This window comes from Staurois parvus, unplaced genomic scaffold (genome assembly GCF_062004578.1).
Source record: "Staurois parvus isolate SC_StPar_1 unplaced genomic scaffold, SC_StPar_1.0 ptg000716l, whole genome shotgun sequence".
Lineage (NCBI taxonomy): Eukaryota > Metazoa > Chordata > Amphibia > Anura > Ranidae > Staurois > Staurois parvus.
The window spans coordinates 812,872-827,051 of record NW_028318512.1 but is presented as its reverse complement, the minus strand read 5'-3'; positions in this window follow the sequence as shown (position 1 = coordinate 827,051).

The following is a 14,180-nucleotide window of genomic DNA, read 5'->3' as shown; positions in this document are numbered from 1 at the left end:
TCAGTGCTGCTTCCCTGAACTTCTGGTCTTTACAGGAAAGAGTTATCAGTAGATAGAACAGTCTCTAGCCAGTCTGTTACTGTGGAGAATGGAAAGGGAGGAGGAGGAGAGTGACTTGCTGTAATAGGTGACAGGGCTGTGTGTTTCTATTGAGGAATACATTGAAGACACAACCCTAGTCCCTGCATGCAAGGGTGGCCCCATAGGAGCAGTGCAAGGATTTTTGTAGACACAGGCAAAGGTGCATTTTTCTTACCCCCCTCCACACATACACCGTCCTCCTGTATTAGTATCTCCTTCACGCTGCGCTCGTATTGTGGGCGCAGTATGAAGGATGTCATACAGCATTGAAAATTTGAGTGGGGTTGTACATTCCCTCTTCCCCTCACTGGCTATAGGCAGCTGGCAGGTGAGGCAAACTAAAACCTCCAAGGGTTATTATTGAAGAGTAGGAGTAGGAGAGAGAGCATTATTGAATGGAAGACAGGTATTTTAACCCTTCATAATGGAGGGTAAAACAAATGTCAATGCCTGAACATAATTTTGCAACTTTGACATGTGTTAGTAAAACTGTACATATTATCACAACTACTTTGCGTATCCAAGTGGATTATATCTTGGTTTTTTTCAGGGCAATTTGGGGTTTCTTCTGGTTGTAAATAGTAATAGATTTCTCTTTTTTTTAATATCAAAGGAATGCTGGCACAAAATATAAAAAAAAATCATAACAAAAATGGTGCAAAATGTGCAATTATTTGCCAAAACAAAATACTATTAATTAATCAATTAATTTATATCGATAATATGTTAAAACCTATTAAAGTAATAAATTAAACAAACCTATAGAATGATGCATATGACTCTTTACAAATAATGCAAATACATGAGAACATAAGGTGCTATTGTGCCATAAATGAATTCATATCACAATAAAGATACATTCTACCAACGTGCTATGTGCATAAAGCAATTCCCTCAATAAATTGTACATAATCCAGCATTCATATTCTAAAAGATAATGTAAACACATATGTCCATGCCCATTATAAATTCAAGTCCTTCCACTGCTCCACCACCGATGCTGTGATGTCAGGACCGCACCTTGGAGTGAGAGACCACCACTATAAGAAGAAACTGCTTACCAAAGAGCTAACCTCCACACAAGAGGTTAATCCAACATGATTCTCCACTGTCCCCCAGGTATCAGGCCAGCATCACATGGAACAACCCCGGAACGTACTTCAGACACCGTTCTCCAGTCTCAGCTCCAAGGAAAGTACCACTGTCACTCAAATAGAAAAAAAAAACACATACCATGGCCCAATATCTTCCACACTTTGTATTTAATGTTTTGTGCGCTACTCACAAGTGTTGTCATATATAGGCATTTAAAATGGCATGCATGATGACGTCACAAAATGAGCTCCACCCTACGCGTTTCATGGAAAGACAAATCTGCAGGGGAAACCGGGGGTAGTGATCATGGCATCACCTGCTCTGTGCTCACTGGCTGTGATTGAAAATGGCAGGAACCAATGGCTCCTGCTGCTGCCTCTCTGTCCAGGAGAGAGGAGAGAGACATTGCTCTCTTGCATATCTCTAGTTTTAGATCAGGCTCAGGTAAGTATAAGTAGGGAGCTGGGAGGGGGCTACATGCAGATGTTTTTTTTTATCTTATTGCAGAGGATGCATCAAGCCAAAAAAACTTTGTGACTTTAAAATAATCACCAAACTATCCACTCATCAAAAGGACATTCATCTTCCCCTTTAACAATAATTATCAATAATCACAGCATATTATATCACTGTCTTTACAAAACAAAATGACTCTCGCATTAAACTGCATTGCAGGATCCCTTATCCAAACTGTTCAATGAATAAAAAGTCAGCCCTTTGTAAGGTAGCTCGGACCGCCACTGGAAAAAAAATTGGGCTTTTCAACTCTGTTCAAAGGGTAAATCACTTTTTAACTTGCCAGGTTTAAAAAAAAAGATAAGAAAAAAAAGAAAAAAGAAAAATTATTACTAAACCTTTTGGTTTTCTTAATCAGATGCCAATGCTTCTTTAAATGGGATGAGCTGGAACTGTTTCTAATATTGTGAAATCAGCAGGACAGTCCGTTATGCATATCAAAGAGTTTATTATTCAAAAAAGACATTTGGGATAATTGCCAGGACTCCATCGGCTAGGAGCTGAATAATACATATTTTTTTCTGGGTGGCACAAAAGATGCCGGCAGCACAGAGGATTCGGGCTTTGTTCGTGCTGAAATTTTTCAGACGTTGTCAAACACCAGAGGGTCAGCAAATCTTCCTATCTAAAAAGAAACATTTAATGATTCCAATATTCCCACCGCCACCGACAGCATCAGGGAGTGTTGGTAAGGAGATGACAAGCCAGAAAAATTCATTGCCAGTAAATGTATTAGAGTGGGCCAAGGCATGCTGGGAGGAAGAGCCCGAGCCAACATGGGTTAACAGTGAAAATGAGAAAAAAGGACAAAGATATATGAGCTAGTAATAATGTCTTATCGGCTCTGAATCTGTCAAGTTATTTTCTCTGTAAAATCCTTGTGGTATGAAGAGTTTAATATGCTGTGCAAAATCATGACTGCAACCAACGCCCTCTGCTGCTGGGGGAGTAGAAGGCCAGAGCTCCCTAACAGCAGAATTTAAAGTGGAACTTTACCCATAATAGTTTGATAGCAATTAATATACTTGAACAAAAAACATAAATTCCACATTAATAATTAGGCTTCCAAAATTAGTGTGTGCTGTAAATTGCATCCAGCGTTGCTCTTGTTTCTTCTTGCTGCAGGCTGCTAAGCTGGAGACTGCATTGCTGAAGCCCTGAACAGTCACTTTCTTAATGGAAACGCTCCCCCAGCGGCGGACTGACCATTTGAAAACTCGGGCACTGCCTGAGGGCCCGGGGTCAGTAGGGAGCCCCATGAGATGCCCCTGGTACCTTTTTTATAGGCTTTTTGGGTTTGGGCAAGGACACAGGGGTTCCATGATCTCATATTTCCCAGGGGTCAGTAGGGGGCCCCATGAGATGCCACTGGTACCTTTTTCATAGGCTTTTTTGAGTTTGGGCAAGGACACAGGGGCCCCATGATCCCCTATTGCCCGGGGGCCCCGTGAGTTGTCAGTCCACCCCTGCGCTCCCCTTCTCCTTGGTCTCAAAAACTATATGGCACTTTCTGTAATTAAAATATGTGCCTCAGTTGGAGATGAAGGTCTAGTTCACACTGGCATTGAAAGCAGGTGTTTGAGGGGGGTCTTTTTAATGCTCCTCAAAATCCTATGCAATTATACTATGGATAGCACATAGTGTTGTTCACATTATCAAAACATAAATGTTAGCGTTGCGTTGCTTCAAAATTGAAGCCTCGTGTCAAGTCAGAAGGAGTTTGAAAGCTTTCAATGCCTCCCATTCAAGCCTATGGTGACGCTCCTCAAATGCACTGGCAGGCGTTTGCAGGGCATTTGCTGTGGGGTTGTGGAGGTTCAATAACATTACAGTTTATTTAGTTTTTGGTGTGGTTTTAACACTTGTCAAAGGCTTATAGAATGCTTCAAAACTGCTCATAGGGCATTTGGGGAGCATTTTTAACACTTGTAAAAAGCCAGTCTAATGCTCATACTAAAGTTCATTAACACCTTTCTAATGCCCATACTAAAGCTCTTTAACACCTATCTAACACCCATCAACACCTGTCTAACACCCATACTAAAGCTCATTAATGCCTGTCTATACTAAAGCTCATTAAAGTCATTTATCAGGACTTAAATTTTTTACTAAAGTTACACTTTAATGGCTCAGTCACATGAGTGGCTAAACTGCCACCCCTCTTAAAAGCTTTCTGTGATGAATACCCAGAGGAACCCTTGAAAAAACATTTTGGTCTGAGGAAACCCCTGCTAAAAATTACTATATCTACAACTCATGATACATTACTGTGACGGTCAGTGGTAAAAATTCTCCTTACACTTGTGGTCATTGGGAAGAATGACCCCCTTAGAGATAGCTAAAAGATTAATGGTGTTATTGGGAACTTATCTGAGATGCAGAAATTGCTCATTGCTCAAGGAATCCCTGGCAACCTCTAGAGCAGCTTTTCTCAAAATTTTCAATGCAGAGGTACCATTGACATAACTTTCTGGTCTCGGGAAAGGCCTGCTAAAAATGACTTTATCTACAATTCATGATACATTAGTGTGATAGTCAGAGGTAGGAATGCTCCTTACACTTGTGGTCATTGGGAAGAATTACCCCCTTACAGATAGCTAGAAAGATCAATGGTGTCAGTGGAAACTTATCTGAGAGGCAAAAATTGCTCATTGCTCAAGGAACCCCTGGCAACCACTGGAGGAACCCTGGTTGTGAAACCCTGCTCTAGAGGAACCCTAGGGTTCTAATGAACCCTGGTGGAGAAACCCTGCTTTAAAGGCTAACTCCATCTTTTATACACTTATTTAAGGTGTAACATGATATCAAGTGGTACGTCCCCCCACCAACCTCAGAATGCCTTCCTAAGCCTGCACAGATGCATCATTCATTGATTCACAAGGATCTATGAATAAATGCACAAGTTGCATCTGTCATCAGAGTAGATGGTCTTGTAGTTCTCAATGAAATATGAGTGCAGTGATCACCACACTCGTAGTCCATTGACACTTTTTCCACCTAACTGAAAGCCTGCACTTTGGTACAGACAGGGGGAAGAAGTCTGCTGGAGCCTGACATTGCACCCACAAAATAAAAAAAAATTACATGCACTTTTTCCGTACAAAAATGTGTGCATGTAACATTTTTTTAAAGTGGACTGAGCCTTTAAGACATTGAAGACTCTGAAACAGCCAACTCCATCATAAAAGGATAAAACATAAAAACATTGGTATTAACTTTTTTGTATCGTGCCTGACTTTCATAAATAGAATGGTCACTATGAAAAGTAATTGATTATCTATTGATGGCAATCATATAAAGTTTATTCAGTCTGACCTAGAACATTCCCAGGTTGCTCAGCTGTAGGTCAAGTAATGAAACATTTACAGCTGGAGGGAGTTTGAATTGAGTTTTTCTCCGCTGCAGCTGAGTGGGTGCAGGTACCTTGTTACGAAGAAAACCGCCTGCAACGAACAGGACAAATATTGAATGATAGATGGCATGTCATCTCAGGCTACTTCTGAGCAGAGCGCTTGTCATGTTTAACTGTTTTCTGAAAGCTACATTGGTGCCTGAGGTTTTCTGTTTAAACCAAATGACATTTTTTGTTTGTTTTCCATTGCACACTTAAGGAAGGTGCCATTCCACTCCATTTCCTGACAATTTTTCCTAGGTAGAGGATATATTAAAGTAGATACATTTGGTTACACAGTATGAAAACGTTAAAGGACACTCCAACCAACCAATCAACTCCAACCAAATAGCTAAAAACGCTTATTACACATATAGAATCACTTAACCCACCAAAAGCTGTGTTAATACGTTTTATTTTCTGATCAACTTACCCTTTCTAAGATCTAAGAGAGGTGACAATACAATACTTGTGCATACTTTTTTCTACTGGAGATATATATCCACTGTGCAATTTTAGAATTTTAGGCAGCTGTGAAGACTGTGACTGTAAACTAAGTATGCTTTCAAAAATATATATTTTTATTGTTTATTTTTAGCAATTTACAGAATGTAAAGTGAGCGCACAAAATAAATATTTGGTGTGACTTCCCTTTGGCTTTGAACCGGCATCAATTCTTACACCTGCACAATTTGTACACTTACACAAAGTCATGGATTTTGTAGGATTAGAGTCAGGTGTATGATTAACCCATTATGCCAAGCAGGTGCTAATGATCATCAATTTCATGTCATAGGTGATACACAATGGCAAGACTGAGCACAGCAACAAGACACAAGGTAGTTATACTGCATCAGCAAGGTCTCACACAGGCAAAAATTTCAAAGTAGACTTGGGTTTCTAGATATGCTGTTCAAGCTCTTTTGAGGAGCACAAAGAAACGGGCAATGTTGAAAACCGTAAACTCAGTGGTCATTCAAGGAAACTTAATGCATCAGATTAAACACACATCAAACTTCCCTTCGGAAGATGTCCAGAAGTGCCATCAACACAGAACTAGTAGAAACCAGTTGGACCCAGGTACACTCATCAACTGTCCAGAGAAGTCTGGCCAGAAGTGGTCTTCATAGAAGAATTGTGGACAAAAAGCCATACCTCCAACGTGGAAAGAAGGCTAAGTGGCTTAACTATGCATGAAAATATAGGAACTTGGGTGCAGAAAAATGGCAGAGGGTGCTCTGTATTGATGAGTCAAAAGTTTAAATATTTCACTGCAGAAGGAGGTAGTTTGTTTGCTGAAGGACTGGAGAGTTGTACAGTAATGAGTGTTTGCAGGCAACAGTGAAGCACGGTCCTTGCAAGTTTGGGGCTGCATTTTTGCAGATGGAGTTGAACATTTGGTCAGGATCAATGGTATCCTCAATGCTGAGAAATACAGGTAGATGCATATCCATCATGCAATACCATAAGCAAGGCATGTGATTGGCCCCAAATATGTTCTGCAGCAGGACAACGACACCAAACATGCTGTCAATATCATAAGGAGCTATCTGAAGCATAAAGAAAAACAAGAAGTCTTGGAAGTGATGGTTTTGCCCCCCAACAGAGTTCCCATCCCAACATCATTAAGTCTCAGAGGGATTTGAGGCAACCTACATCCACAGGAGATCTGTAGTTACTTCTCCAAGATGTTTGGAACAACGTACCTGCTGAGTTTCTTCAAAAACTGGGTGCAAGTGTACCTAGAAGAATTGATGCTGTTTCGAAGGCGAAGGGTAAACACACCAGATATTGATTTTGATTTGATTTGGATTTCTCTTCTGCTCATTTACTTTCTATTTTGTTAATTGATAAAAAAATAAATTACTAGCACATCTATTTCTGAAAGCATTCTTAATTTACAGCATTTTTTCACAGCTGACTATATCACAGTAACTTTTGCACAGTACTATATCAATCTAATCTTCTGCACTCATTGAGCCTGAGGTATTAATGCATTAATGTATATGTAAACCCTAACTGAAAACCATTGTCATAACAGGGCTTACATTGGCTTCTTGCCAGTGAGAGTGAAGAAAAGCTGCCAAAGCAGCTGGTGGGGCCACTACTAAAGCCCAACTTTGGACCAACTGTTATTCTGGTGGGACCATTACTAAACCCCAACTCTGGGCTAAATGTTATTTTTTAGCAAAAAAAGATCACCCTGGAGGAGTAAAAATTTAAAAATCAGCTCCGGGTTGTAATACCCCCCTCTTTCTGATGCCCCCCACAATTATTCCTCAATTATTCAGCTCCTAAACACGTTCAGTCTTCAGCCCAGCCTCATTTGACCTGTTGCTTTTTTTCTACTGTAATTTTAGCCATTAGATTAAAATTTTTTAAGTTAAATTGAAAATGTATACACTTTCAGAAGTTCTGTGCCTTAGGGGTACTTTCCAGCTTTCAAATCAACTTGCAAAAAAATAGAAGTAATTATTTTATCCATTTAGGTTATAAAAGGGGGAAGGGGGGGGGAGTTGGCAACCTGAGGCAGAGACAGAAAGGGTTAAACCTCCATCAGCAGATATTTAATACATAAACATTTTAAATTTCTCTTCTCATGATTTCTTCCGCAAATGAAAAAGCAAGACAAGCGTTAAAACATCCTGGAGTTCGGCAAACTTGAAAATTTGCATCATTAAATATGTATGTCAACTGTTAACATAAATACTGAATTGCAACTGTCTGTCGCAATATGAAAAATGTGAGCGCTAAGGTTAAATTTACACGCAATCTGTACATCAGAATTATGAAAAAAAATTCAATTAAAGTTTTTTTCTTCTTTTTAGATGTAAACGAAGTTCTGCTTGGATGTTTAATCTTCTGTAGCGTGACAATTAAATTAAATCATGAAGTTGAATTGCTGTGTTTACTTATTTTTTGTTTTCTTTTCCTTTCTTTTTTTCTTTTTTTTCAGAGATGAAGAGCAGCGTACCTCCACTTTGTTAAACCCTTCTGAATACCTTCTTTCAAGTGGTCTAAGACAACAAGAGAAGACTAATTAATTACACGGCATCAACAGTTTCAAACTGAATTCATTTCTATGAGAAAGAGAGGGAGAGAAAGAGAGAGAGAATAGAGAGAGGCAGAGAAGAGAGAGAGAGAGAGAGAGAAAACTATTTTTTACAAGAATATAATTTTCTGATATTTGATAAAGGAACTTTGAAACACTTCTGCACTCTATTGGCCCAACTACCCAGAAGATTATCACATGAAACAGTTATTGGTGGCTCTCTGGAGAGATTTCCATGGTGATATCCCTCTTGGAAAATTGTGGTTTTAACTTTTAATTTTTAAGTGTTTTTCATATGGTCCATTTTTGGGTCTGCACAATTAGCTTCATTGTTTACATATCAATTTATTTATTGTTATTTGGTCTAATATTTATTTGTATATATATAAATAAAGTGCAGCACTTATAAATATACAAAATGGCAAATAATGGATCAAATAAAATAGATAAAAAGTCCTGCAAATCAATAAAAGAGTATAGGTGCTCAGGTGTCTTTAATGATCCTGGTATCCGTGTGAATATATGATAAAGCAATGCGCACTCACCGGACGCGCGTAAAGTATGCGCCTTTGTATATAAATAATCCATAGGTCATCCGGTAATGTGTGGTCCTCCCTCTACTGTGTATGAGGCTGTTGGTCCTCTCCTACTGGGGGTCCACCTGATGATTACTGGTGAGTGGTTGGACCAGGGTCCCTTCGGTACATCCAGGAGTGTGTCTGTGAATTAAAATGCTCCCCCAAGGGGTAACAAAGGTACTCCCATAGTGTAGTAGTTGGTAAAAATGAAATTTTTTAGAGGTACATCAGGTGCACAAAATCGTTGCAGACAGTTATCAGTGCATAACTAACCATCTGGAATGTTAAGATGGCCGCCAGAGCTCCGCGTTGCTCTGGCGGCGTGACTTCACGGCGTGGTGTGGCTCCTCCTAATATTACTACTTTGTCATAGCATCTACTCCTAATGAAGTGAATTAAAGTTCATGAAATGCGTTGAGAAATTTGATGTGTACTCCACTTGCTGGAATCCTGTGATAATTCTGAGATTAATTGGGTGGAAGAAATATGGAACTTAAACAATCAACTGTGTAATGTCATCTACATGTAAACTATTGTGAACTGTATCAAATCATTTATATGTATTTTAAACAAATCTTTTACTTTTGTAATGAGAACTTTTTTTGAACCAATTTTGTATCAATAAACTGTAACTCAATATTAATGTATAATGTTGATCATGTAGTTGATGATGTACTGTATCTTTTTTTTGTTGTGCATTGGTGACTAGGAAAACTTTATTTTTATCTGTGCAGAATAAAGGTACGTTTTTTTTAATGAGATTCGGTCAGTCTCAACTTGACACTAGTAGGAGTTTCAGATTTCTAAACCCCCTTGTTCTCAGTGGTACAAACCACTGAACCCTATGGCACTACTGTGTCCAGTGGTCAAGTAGGTTCGGGAAGGAGAAACAACAAAGCATAGTGGTGAACCAGGAATTGACATTGACACAGCAGTTTTTGCAATTCCCCATAATATATTTTTATTACCTTCTAATCTTGTCAGTAGATCCCTTATTTTTCTATTTCCTGTAATAGGGTGGCCAAGCTGTTCATTCAGCAGCGTTTTCACCCTGTGGACAGAGTGGTATTAGATGAATATGTCATTTTAAAACCTAAATTTAATCGGCAGCTGGGACCAGGTTATTAACATGCCAAGGAGCCAATAGGGGCGTGGGTAGGGAATGCAAAATCACGTATATATAGTGATTTTGCGCATCCCTGCCACCCTGTAGCAATACTTCTGCTATAGGGTGGTTGGGAAGCAGTTAGTATAGTTAGATTTCTTGTGTTGTTGGTCTCACATGTTGTGGCTGCAGTTTGCAGTGCCATGGCTGATTGATTCCTCTATGTCCATGTATTCATTCACCTAGCTTGTCCCTATCCACTAAAACAACAGGCAACTTTACATTCTGAGTCACACATTGTCCAATCCATGCCTCGCCATTTGCTCTGTTTCATCACAAATGTGGATAGTGCTAACGTGAAGAGAGACTGCTTGGTGATCTCTCTGTTAATTGACCTTCTTGCTTGTGTCTGTGTCAGATTTAATTACTGTTTGGCTCTCACCTGCACCTGTACTAGACTGGGAGACCCAGGGATTATGGGATATGTAGTTTCTTCTCAGGAACTCCCCCCTCAACACTACGAGAGAAGACACTCACCTTCACAGCTGCGGACAGACATAGCTCCTAGACTACAGACAGAGGCTAAACCTATGCAGTACCATGCTGCATGGCTCAAGCATGAACACAAACAGAAACTTCTGACTTTGAAATGTGAAGATTTACTCTTCTATAGGTTGCATGTACATGGACCTCTTAGCAGTGGTGTGGCGCTTCAATTTCAACTCTTCTGTGTGTCTATGGGACACAGAGTATATCTCATTCCTGCCCCCTGCTCCCTCCTCACTGGATGTGAGCCTATGAGCCAGTGCTCTCATGCACACTGCTGGATCAAGCTCGGGTTCAGGCTGGGGGTGGGGGAGCTGCACCCCGAAGGTGTATAGAATGCATAAAAGTAAAAAACTTTCAGCCTTTACAACCACTTTAAATAAAATCAGACAGCAAAAACCCACCACAAAAAAGTAGTAACATAATAATATTCTTTAACATGCCTGCATCCAGCACATTGGAGTGCTACCGATGTTTCCTGTTGAGTAATACAAACTATATACAGCAAAATAAGCAGATTTAAATAAAGGAGCCGATAATTCCTCTGCCGGTCTCATGTTCTCTTCAGCAGCGTTTGTTCCGACTGATATGAGTGACTTGGAAATGAGTGTGACAGGAGGGTAGCGAGTTTCCGATTGTAACAGCTCCGGAGATTCATGCAGAATATTTGACAGCAGAAGCCATAATGACTTCCAGAGCTCTGACAGAAGTTCTTTAGTATCGGGAGAAAGTAATGTGCCTGCCGAGGACACAACAGAAGAATGGAGTGTGCAGGCTAAAGAGATTTTTAACCTGAAACACACGGAATTTGAATTATTGTAAAGCTGTCGGCGATTGCATTTTTCTTTTAACTAACTGCCAAAAGTCTCTCTCTCACGAATGAAAGGATTAGTTGGGTGAAGCAAATGGTGGCGGGTTTTTGGATTTTACATTATGCGTGGGATCCGTGTCAGAACCTTGAATCATAATTTATTGAGCAGGTCTCTGGGAAGAGCAGAATATTTTATGATAAATTTGTAAAGTGAAAAGGTATTTGCCTGTGTCCATTTTGTGGTTTCTGACTAGATTTATATCATGCTGACACTTTTTTGAAGTTCTAGGTTCCATGGCCTGTAAATAGTCACAGAGAATATATTATTCTGGTTAGCCAGTCTTGAGATTTAAAACTCAACTTTGGTTGCCACTTCCACACTCTAGGGCAGGGTTTTTCAACCAGGGTTCCAAGGGTTCCTCCAGAGGTTGTTAGAGGTTCCTTGAGCAATGAGCACTTTTTCCCACTGACACCATTGATATTTTTAGTTATTTGTAAGCAAGTAATTTTTCCCAATGACCACAAATGTAAGGAATATTTTTCCCAATAAATGAAATAAAAATGCGCCAAAAGAAAAAATAATATATAATCTAAATATAAATGCTGCTACTCATGAAAGAAAAGACCAATCAAAATATATATGTAAATACTCCACAGCGCAACAAAATCTATTATTCTATAAAACAAATCAATAAAAAATCATATGTGCAAAAAGTCCAAAAAGAAAGCCCCAAAATTATAGGTGTGCTCCAATCCCAGAAAGAGTGCTCAAAAAATCTTCAAAGTGCTCACACCATCCGTGACTGACAATCCAATCTCCACTCACCAGATGGAGTGGACTCTTCACTGGTATGGCTAAATAGTCAAACAAGCTAGAAAGATGGAGTGCATCCTCCCCAGATATATCTGTACTTGATATCCTCCAAAAGCAATCCCCACGTATGGATGGCAATGGAAAACAAAATAAAAAACACAAATAGTGCAATACTGTATAAACTATTTATTATTTAAAATCGTTGCCCTTAATGCACTCACATGGTACAATATGTATTCACACTTCTATGTAAATAAGCTTCTGAGGCTCACAGCATAGCTCATAGTAACGAAACAACTTCATATCCTTCAGAAGTGGACTGGCAGCAGTTGGCCTAAAAATCAATATCCCCTCAAGGAAAGCAGGACATGGCTCCGGAGCACCACAAACCAGCGTGCACGCCACTCACCGGACGTGACGTCACTACACAACCACCAGAACCAGAAATACGTTGACGCGTTTCGTCCTCCTCCAGCGCGTTATCAAAGACCAATGACCACAAACGTAAGGAGCATACTTCCCACTGACCATCACATTAATGTATCATGAGCTGTAGATATAGTATTTTTAGCAGGGGTTCTCTGAGACTGGAAAGTTATTTCAAGTGTTCCTCTGTGTTGAAAAGGTTGAGAAAGGCTGCTCTAGTACCTTCACTGCCCTTTGTCTGAATACCCCCCCCCCCCCAATTTGACCCAAAAGACTGAGGATATCTAGTGGTGAAAAGGAACAACTGCAAGGGACAGCACAGGAGAGGAAATGAGTAACCACTACTGCCCCTTACTTGGGCTTTAAAGTGGTTGTAAACATGTATAAATACCCAGTGAGCTGACTACCCTCAGGTGATACATTGAGGTGAAACAAAACCTCCTACATAAGTTGTACCTGTTTATCTGTGGCATTCTGTTCTATACAGCTTTCCTAAGTGCAACATTTAGACAGTTTGTCTGAGCTTTCAGAAAACAGGGGGTGAGTAGCTGAAGTTACACTCTACAGAGCTCAGTGAAAAAGAGCTCTGAGAGCAGATTGGAGGGAAGGGACACATCCCCTTTCACACAGCACACAAGAATAGAGCTAAGGCTGTCATTCACAGGCTGTGTGCTGGTGGTCCCTCCCCTGTCACCTTTTTACCTCTGAGTGTCAGTTAAACCAGTTAGAAGTGACTCATACAGATGGCAGAGGTATGAGGCAGCAGACAGAAATGACGCTGAGTGCCCTGGATTGAGTCAGGCACACACTATAGAGGGACATGCTTTGTTCATATTTCATGCTTGAGGTTTACAAGTTAAACAACAAACCTGTCTGCCAGAAATTCTCTCAGCTCTTAACTTTCTATTGTTGGCTGACAACACACAGCATTTTCATGGATCGAGCATCAGCCCTGCCAATTGTCTTTTGCTAAACTACCCAACCACTGCCACTGTCTTCTTATTCAAAGGATATATACTAATTGACTGGAAGTCTAAGATAAGAACAATGAGGGCTAAATAGTGTCTTTGAGATATCACAGGCAGAGCGCACAAGGCACAGGACAGCTCTGAATTTCTGACGGTCAGCAGGTATTTTGCTGCATGTATAAAACAGATATAAGGATATGCATTCAACTGTATATTTAGCAGATCGAAAGGGAGCAAATAGGATCATTTCTTTGTTAGGGCTCACGTTCATCTACACTTTAAGATAGAGCTACACTGGTGATGCAGGCTATACAGGATGGACTCATGAAAACAAAAAGTACTGTGTCAATGTTAGTGACAGATGTATCATATACGTCATTTATGATTTTGCCCATAGATCCACTGTTAAGTGGACTTGAACTCAAAAAGTAAACATCTGCAATAGTATAGGAAACATCTAGAAATGTTAAGAAGAAGTATTTGATTTAAAAAAATAAACATCCATACTCACCTCCATGCTGCTGCATCTATGTGATGCCGCAGCTGTCTCCTGTTAGTTCTAAGATCGAACACTGAGCAATCACATGACCACTGATCACTCAGCTCTCTGTCTGCTCTGAGCGGAGAGCAGTCACTGGAGCGCAAGGCTGGGGAGGGGGCGAAATCGGTTGACATTGGCTCTCAGATGCACACTGAAAGGTGGAGCCAGCTGTCAATCAGGCAGTGGGGTGGATCCTGACAATATTGTTGGGATGCTTCCCAAGCCTGGATCGACTCTGCCCCATCAGCTGATAGTG